Source organism: Delphinapterus leucas, chromosome 19 (genome assembly GCF_059928025.1).
Source record: "Delphinapterus leucas isolate spDelLeu-1000000601 "Yukka" chromosome 19, BTC_Dleu_Yukka2, whole genome shotgun sequence".
NCBI classification, from domain to species: domain Eukaryota; kingdom Metazoa; phylum Chordata; class Mammalia; order Artiodactyla; family Monodontidae; genus Delphinapterus; species Delphinapterus leucas.
In genome coordinates this window covers 11262458-11271781 of record NC_143147.1, presented here as the reverse complement: position 1 = coordinate 11271781, position 9324 = coordinate 11262458, and positions in this window count along the sequence as shown.

Here is a 9324-nt window from a genome sequence, read left to right as displayed (position 1 = left end):
GTATGTTTGACCGAGGTCACACAGCTGTTTCATGGGAGGAGAAGGACTTGGTCCCCTGAACTCTCGTGTGGCTTGCAGGGGACATCCGCTGTTGTATTTCAGCAGGCAGAGCTCCGGGTGATCTTCTAACCAGTACTCATAAGTATTTTGCCTGTGTGCAAATCAGAAATTCACCGTGGATGCAGCTTATTATTTTTTTTTAATACAATTCACTTCGGTTTTCTGTGAGATTCTGGACTTTGGCAACTGTCTTCCAATATTCAGATGATAAAAAGGATTCACATTTAGACAGAGGGCATACTGTATATGCAGGACATGAAACAACGTATAGAGCAATGAGGATACAAGCAGCGTTACCGGTCTGACGGAAGGATTGCTCTTGTGGTTGCCAAGGGATGCTGGCTGCTAGGCAGGGTACAGAGGATTCTACCAGGAGACAAGAGCGCATTGTAATAAGGTGCTAAAGAAGCAGTGAGAGCCCACCACCAGCTGCTGATGGGAAAGGCTTCCCTCTGCTGCTGTTGCTAAGGAACCTTGGCGTGGTCCTCTGAATCGGAAGCTTTCCCGCCTCTCGCGAGGCTTTACTCCCCCGCAAGAAGGGTTTAAAGGACCAAGTTGGGCTGGAGGAATTGGGTTCTATTGATGCAATGGCGACGCTGTTATCCGCTCCTCAGACCCTCGTTCCTGAGTAAAAATCACTCCATCTGTTCCTAAGCAATGTCTCCTTGGAGGTTTGAGATTTTTGAGATCGAAATTACAAAAATAACATTTAAGTTGGAAGGGATTTAGGGACGACCCAACCCAATGATTTTCGAAACTACTCCACAGAGCTCTGACATTTCATGAGAGGTTTTGCTTTTACTGTGCTCCCTGGTACTGTTTTGTTTTGTTTTGTTTTTCCTTCCATGTAGGATTTCAGCTTGAAAAAAAAAAAAAAGGTTTCTTTTTTTTTTTAAGTTTTGAGAGCACCTAATTCTAACTTAATCTGTCCTGTCCTTCATGGGTAAGGAGGCTGGAGCCCAAAGAGATGATTTTTTTTTTTTTTTTTTTTGCGGTACGCGGGCCTCTCACTGTCGCGGCCTCTCCCGTTGCGGAGCACAGGCTCTGGACGCGCAGGCCCAGTGGCCACGGCTCACGGGCCCAGCCGCTCCGCGGCATGTGGGATCTTCCCAGACCGGGGCACGAACCCGTGTCCCCTGCATCGGCAGGCGGACTCTCAACCACTGCGCCACCAGGGAAGCCCGAGATGACCTTTCTGTATTATTATTTTGAAGTGTTGTTGGAAGAAGACCTTTGGGTTCGCTCAGCAAAATTGGGGGATTTATTTTCACCTTACCTCGTAGTCAAAGCAGAGCCACTGTTGGACTGGAATTTATGGAACGTTAGAAGGAAGATGATTCTCTAGATGATGAATATATGGTTGGTTTAGTGAGTACATGTCTTCCGTTTATCATTTACCTTCTTTGAGGTGTTTTTTCATTCATTCCCTCCCACAAAAATGACTTACTAAATGTAAAATAAACAAATTAGTTTATGACTTTGGTTACGTTTAAATACAAAATAATTTATAATTCAGAAACAGTATCTTGTTAGACCATGCATTCTGGGGTTCCTTTAGAACAGGGGTCCCCAATACCCGGCCCGCAGACTGGTACCGGTGTGCGGCCTGTTAGGAACCGGGCCGCACAGCAGGAGGTGAGCGGCGGGCGAGCGAGCGAAGCTTCATCTGCCGCTCCCCGTCGCGCCATCGCTCCCCAGCGCTCCCCAGCGCTGGCATTACCGCCTGAACCATCCGTCACCCGCCGTCCGTGGAAAAAGTGTCTTCCACGAAACCGGTCCCTGGTGCCGAAAAGGTTGGGGACCACCGCCTCAGAAAATATGACCATTCTTAGAGGCCGAAGGGTGATGGCAAGTGAGCTGCATAGAGACCACAGGCGAAGCGAGGCTGAGAGAAATTTGTTTAGGAAAAATGGAGGATTTGGTAGGAAAAAAAACAGTTGAGTAGAGGGAGGGTAGAACAGAAAATCAATCAAATATGAATAATATGATGGTCTTAGGAAGAGATGTCTCCATGGCAACACGGGAGGTGTGATGGGTAAGGATGATGCTCATCGCAGTGATGGTTTACTTAGGTGGACCAAATAGAAGCTTAGCGCACAGATCCCAGCAACTTCTTTGTAGGATGCAACTTCATGGGCCCATGTCGTATTCTAGATAGAAAGTAATAAACAAGAATTCACAACTGCCGAAGAGTTGGGAAACACCAAGACACCTAGTGTTATTGTTTAGGGGGAAAGGCAGCTACTCTCCACCATCAGTGGTCGGAGGAAAGATATCTGGGTTTCACTTGGACCTGCCAGCTTTGTCAATACAGCCCAAACTCAAGTATGAATGGGTGATAATCCAGCTTATTGGATCGGTATAGATGGCTCCCATGAAGAATTCTACTTCCCAAATTGCTGCTTCCAAATCCCTCCCTCCCTCCCTCCCTCCCTTCCTTCCTTCCATCCTTCCCCTCTCCCTCCACCTCATTCAGAATTAGAATCACCTCCACGCTGGGCCCAGGGAGGCAGCTTCTGGGTGGAAGCCTTACAAATCCATAGTTGTACCAAGACACTAGGCCCATCTGTGGTTTCCTTCCTGGAGCAGAAACTCACCCTTGATTTAACTCATCTTTTATTTTCCAATACATACATATGAACTAATAGCCTTCACTGGGATATTCATACACACACAAATATTCTCCTTACAGTGAAAGAAAACGAAACCTTTTTCCTACTGTCTTTCTTTTTGTTACTTCCTCTTTTTACCTTTATCCCATCCTTGCTTTCTCTTCTTTTGTCTGCTCCCTTTTTCCCTAAAATCCTCAGTACATTCAGAACTGATTCAGACTCAGATTTCATCAGATTAAACTTTTCCTACCTGTCGTATATAAACATTTCCATGAATACATGGCACTATCTTAACTTGATATGTCACCTCTGTTGCTGGTGTGAATAGAAGCTACTTTCTACCATTTGGTATCTTGAAACCTTGTAATTACTTAGAAATCATTCTGAGGGCTTGGTTTTGATCATCTAAATAAGGGTTGTGTAACTGGAGGACTGAGGGTATTTCAGATTAGACTCCTACACCGTACAAAATGTATATTTAAGTCAAGGATAAACCCAGCCTGCCAACAAAACAAAGTATCGAGGTCAGAAGATAAAGAAAGGGTAGAAAAGGATTCAAGGGTGTAGAAGTAATATATATAAGTATTATACGACAGAATCTAGATCTAAAATCCATTTAATTAGAAATTAATTATGTTAGAATAATTAGTTAACAATTTGAAAAAAATGATGAAAGCCTTTTTTAATACTATATACTAAAATTAATTCCAGGTGCATTGCAAAGTCAGATACAAAAACCAAAACCATAAAACTATAAAAACATTTAAGTGGATATATAATCTGGAGATGAAGGAGATTTTTCTAAGTATACACCAAAGATACAAATCATAACAGAGTTTTTAAAAGGATTGCATATAGAAATGTTAAATGCCAAAAATCATCACAAACAAAATTGATTGGAAACAAAAGACCAGGGGAAATTTACAACATATATGACTATGTTTAATGTGCTTCAGATATAAATAGCGCTCCCAAACCTATAAGAAAATATAATCCCACTGGAAAGCTTTGCAAAGAATATTATCAGGCCACGCACAAAAGAAAAGATACTGATAATCAACAAATCTATGAAAATGTGTCTGACTAATTAGAAAGAATAACAGGATACCGTCATTACTTATCAAATTAGCAAAGCTTTTCTCCTCTTTAATAGCATTGTTAATAAGGGTGTAGTGAAATGCGAACCCTCCAAAAGTCCCAGTAGGAGTACAAAGTGATACATCATTTCTGGAAAAAAAAATTAAACGTACAATGAAAGGGGGTTTGTTAAACAGATAGTAAAACATGACAAAACACTATGTGGCCATTAAAAATGAGAGTCTACATATACACACCCACACAAAAAGTGACAGTATATTACCAGTGAAAAAGCAAGGCGCAAAGCAGTATGAAGACATGGTCTCATTTCTTCGCATAATATATTTGCTTATCTCTGTTTCTAAAGCCTACTTTTTTCCTCAGAATTTCCTGGAATGTTTGTTAAAATATACTTCCAATATACACCCAAGCTATTGGACTGTAGTCTCCAAGGAAAGATCCCAAAGAAATGTTCTTTTCCAGGTCCCAGGTGACTCTTGATATGAGATGAATTGGGAAAATCCTGATCTAAGCTAATCTAATCTCTTCTGTCGCTTTAGATTAAACTGAGATCCAGAGAGATTCTGGGACCAGTCTAAAGAAACAACTACGTAAGAGCAGAGGGGGTTCTAGAATGACATGTGCTGTATTCCAGATAAGTGATCCCTTTTTAGGGCACCAAGCTTATGCAGACCGATATTATTAAATCAAATTCCCATCAGCCTCCTTCTATTTTGGTCAGACAGGTAACAGAACTTCTCTTCAACTCCTCTGTTTCACATTCAGTAATGATCTTTCTTTGTTGATGGCAAATGGAAAGTTTTCCATTTCCACTGTTCCCTAGCAATGTGACATTTTCAAACAGTAGCACAAAACTCTTTAAATAGAAAAGATCCATTTCTACTCTATCGTGACTCAGTAACAGACCCAGGATTCTTCTCAAACTTTCCTAAAAATGTCATCTTTGGGCTGGACTCAAGAGGAACATTTCAGCCAAGGAGACGCATTTTCCACTCTGTCAGGAATGAACAAGCATGGGGTTGGAACATAAAGTGTTTTGCAATCCTCAGAAAAGCAATACTTCTCACCAAAACCATGGCAACAACTCTGTGTGATGCCATCAGAGTCTGGGATCATTCAGGAGCCTCATCCTAACTGGAGACTCCACTGAGCCCATCACCTGTGTTGGTGAGAATGGTACTCTACATGACTGTTGCTATGGAAACACTACAGACAGTAATGCTGAGCTGAGGGTCCCTTACGTTGGGTTACCAAAGAGGCAGGGAGCATAAAACATGCCTCGTTTTCTAGTGGCTCCTGATTCTTCATTTGAAAGGAACCCTTCCAATGGAGGAAATACATTAAAACATAAGGTTTAACATGGAAGAAGTTACCCTTTTATCATCCAAATGGTTCCATTCAGAATTTGCACCCATGAGGCAAAACTTTAAAGTCCAAAGTCATGGGTTTGAAGTTCGCTGTCCTTGCTTCATAAGTCTATGGCCTTGGATGAGCTATTTACACCCTCTGGGCCTTACGAGTTATAACATAGGGATCAGAATTCATACAACTACAGGATTAATGGGAGGTTTCGATGAGATGATTTATATAAAAACTTCGGTCCGAGAGACTGGCACTTTTCAATTCTACCAATGCCAGAGAGACAGGGAGAAATAGTGAACAGGAAGATGGAAGAATTGATCTGTGTTGAGTTACTGATTCAGCTTCTACCATTCACTTCTTTTTCTGTCCTCTGCCTTTCCCACTTCACTCTCCGTACCGTATAACCTCTGTATCTCTGGTCCCTTCTTCCTACAAATCCCTCCTTTACCATTTGCATCACCTGCCCCCAGCAACTGCTAGCCCTGAACTTGGCCAGTATTTAAAGACAGCAGTGACTTTCTAAAACTTATACTTTAGTGCTCCCACGACAAGTTAAAGCTCCTTCTCTTCAAATTCTGTAACCAGAGCCCAGCAGTTGGGCTTTCTCCCGAAGCAGCTATTAGCAATATAAAACAGAAAGGTATTTGACAGCCTTGTATAGTTTCGAAAGTGGTTAACTCGTTAACTCCATCCCAATAATCCCGTGAAATTGGTTATTCTGATTTGTTATTGACACTGTTGCTATACACAGAGAAGGCTAGGACTCGTAGACAGAGTGACTTACTCAAGGTCACGCGGCTTGGTGGAATCAAAGTTGAGTCTCTGTTTTCCATTCCCACCCTTGTTCCATCATATTGCTTCCCTTTTGCATCAGGAAAGGTCTGTCTGGGCATGTAGCAGAGGTGGTTGTCTGTGTGACAAGAGAAATGTCACAGTGTCCGTCAATCCCGATAGCTCCCTCCTCTTTAACCTGAAACTCTTCAGCGACGTGCACAGTTGTACCTGGTCCTTCCCATCCTGAGTGGCCCTGCTTCCTCTGCTGGGCACAGGCAACTGACATGTTCTGGTCGCAACCCAGGGGTGTGTAGAGATATTCTAGCTCCCATCCTTTTTTAAAATTTATTTACTTTATTGAAGTATAGTTGATTTACGATGTTGTGTTGATTTCTGCTCTATAGGCAAGTGATTCAGTTAGACATATATATACATTCTTTTTCAGATTCTTTTCCATTATGATTTACCACAGGATATTGAATCTACTTCCCTGAGCTCTACAGGAGGACCTTGTTGTTAATTCATTCTATATATAATAGTTTGCATCTGCTAATCCCAAACCCCCAATCCTTCTGTCCCCTACCCACCTCCCCCTTGGCAGCCACAAGTCTCTTCTCTGTCTGGGAGTCTATCTCTCTTTTGTAGATGGATTCGTTTGTGTCATATTTTAGATTCCACATATAAGTGATATCATATGGTATTTGTCTTTCTCTTTCTGACTTACTTCACTTGGTATGATAATCTCTAGGTCCATCCATGTTGCTGCAAATGGCATTATTTCATTCTTTTTTATGGCTGAATAATATTCCATTGTCTGTGTATACCACATCTTTATCCATTCACCTGTCGATGGACATTTAGGTTGTTTCCATGTCTTGGCTATTGTGAATAGTACTTCTAGCTCCCATTCTTGGGTTGGGTATCCAGTCTCAGCCCCAGCTGCATGCAGGGAACCTAGTCCTGGTCCTGCACTATACTTGATCCAGAGGTTTCTATATATTCTTTAATAATCTTAAACAGGATGATGCTACCTATCCAGGTAGGGTTCACACTTGTGATTACAGAATACTAAAGGAACATATTCCTCCTGCTTCTGGGGAGGTAGGTTCTTGGGGTGATGACGGAACTTGCTACTCACATCCTGAAATTCATTTTGGGGGAAAAGCAGGCTAGGGTAGTCAAGACACATTTATAAAAGAAGGGTGACGTAAGATCCTCCCTATCAGGCATGAAAATCTATCATAAATCTAGAATAATTCAAATAGTGTAGTACTGGGGCAAGAAAAGCCCCAGACAGATGAGAAAATCAGAATTGAGAGCCCAGAACTTATGAATAAAGAAGCAACTTGATTAGAATAAATACCTGTGTTTGTACCAAGAAAACCAAATTGGAATAATTGTCAGTCTTGAAGAGAATTTAATATAGTGGAGCTGATATTTTTATGATTAGATAAAAATCACTAATGTAAATATTGTGTAGCAAAGAACGGCATGTACTGAGGGTTCCTTTTTGTTTTAACCTTAATATTTTCTCAGATCTTCTTATTGGTTCCTAGGCAAGTTATGGAAATTTCTAGAATGATACAAATATTGCCTAACAATTATTGTGTAATTGGTCACAATAATTATCACGTTTTTATTTTAACATTCGGGGGAAATATCACATTGGTTTTTATTGTCTCTTTTTGTCCTTAAATATAACATTGTAATGATTTTGATTTTTTTAATAAAGAAACTTAATTTTAAAAAAATAGAAGCAACCTGAGTGCAAACATGTGACTCTTAATTCTGGCAACGATGCCCAAATGAACACAAAAATAGAGGGAAAAAAAATTGCTTTGTTTCTGAAAGCTAAGACAGGCTGACACCCAAATGCAGCACCATAAGGGAACATATTGGGATGACATGGAAAAGACGCCAAGAACTCGCTCCCTTTCACCTCCCAGAGGTAACCGTATGGCCTCAAAGGAAGCGAAGAGGAAGCTCCATGGATACCCGTAATTTGTAGGTGCTTGGAACTGGGAGTGGGGGAAGGCTTGGGCTGAAAAGCAACCCTCTGCTCAGAGTATTTTTAGCTACAGTGAAGCAGTGGAGGTTTGCCAAGAGCTCTGGGGACACAAATGGCCACAGCAGGCTGAAAGCAGGGAGGGCAGTGCTGGTCAGTAAAGCACAGAGAGACAGTCAGGGATGGAGGCCAGACAATAGCTGAGGACAGCTGTGCCCAGAGGGAAAGGCCAGTAGTGGTACGGTTTCTGCCCCAATATCAGGGGTCTCCCACATGCAGCTGGAAGCAGGCATGGAAAGGGATGTGGTCATTCAGTCTCCACCTCTGTAGCATCAGAGCTTTGCCAAACCTGGAGAAGAAGCCTCCCAGGGACAAACGCCACTGCCAAGATCATCCTGCCCTTGGCCGTCTGGCCTCTCCCTGTAGGCTTGGAGCACTGAACTGGCAACCAGGCCACCAGCTTCACTGGAGAGAAGGATTACAGCAGCTTCCAAGTGATAAGAGCAGCAAAGCCAAGGGTGCTGGACAGCCCTGCCGTGCTTTACTTAGATAGTGAGAAGAACGTCGGAATAACCCCTCAAGAGAGCTGTTTGCTTTACGGACCAAAAGCCTGCAAACAGTTCCACTTCTAAGAGTGTATCCCAAAGTAATATCTTGAGGACGTGGCCCCAAATTAACGACAAAAAATGTCTGCTTCAGTTTTACATGGTAAGATACGGGAAACAAACTCATTATTCAATAACAGGCATTTCGTTCAATCACTTGTGGAATAATCAGAAAATGAAACACTATGCAGCTTATAAAATTGTCTCTTTTGAAGGGTATTCAGTGGCTAGGAATGTATTTGTGATACATTACTAAAAAGAGCAGCTGGTGGAGGAAAACTTGCTGTGTGATCTCACATAAACATACAGGAAAAAGGACCTCAAGTAAATGAATCGAATATTAATAATAGTTATCTCTAGTTCAGGGATGAGTATTTTTTTTCCTGGAAGCCTTTCTGTATCTTGCAGTGTTTCTACGTTGAGTTCAGATTGCTTTTGCTATCCACCCTTTATCCCTCTATGTTACATTCTAAGAGAATGGCTCAGACATCCCGTTTACTGATTTATTTTTAACTGTATTCATTCAGCCATCCACTTGAGTGTGTTTATTTTAATGAACTAAGTTATACTTTGACCTTTGGTTTATTTTTTAATTTTATTTTTCTGATTATAGTAAAACACACATAAAATTTACAGTTTAATCGTTTTTAAGTGTACGGTCAGCGGTATTAAATACATTCACATGGTTTCACAACCATCATCACCATCCATCTTCAGATCTTTTTCATCTTGCAAAACTGAAACTCAATACTCATTAAAACAATAACTCCCCATGGCCTGGTCCCCTCCTCCCCTGGCAATCACCATT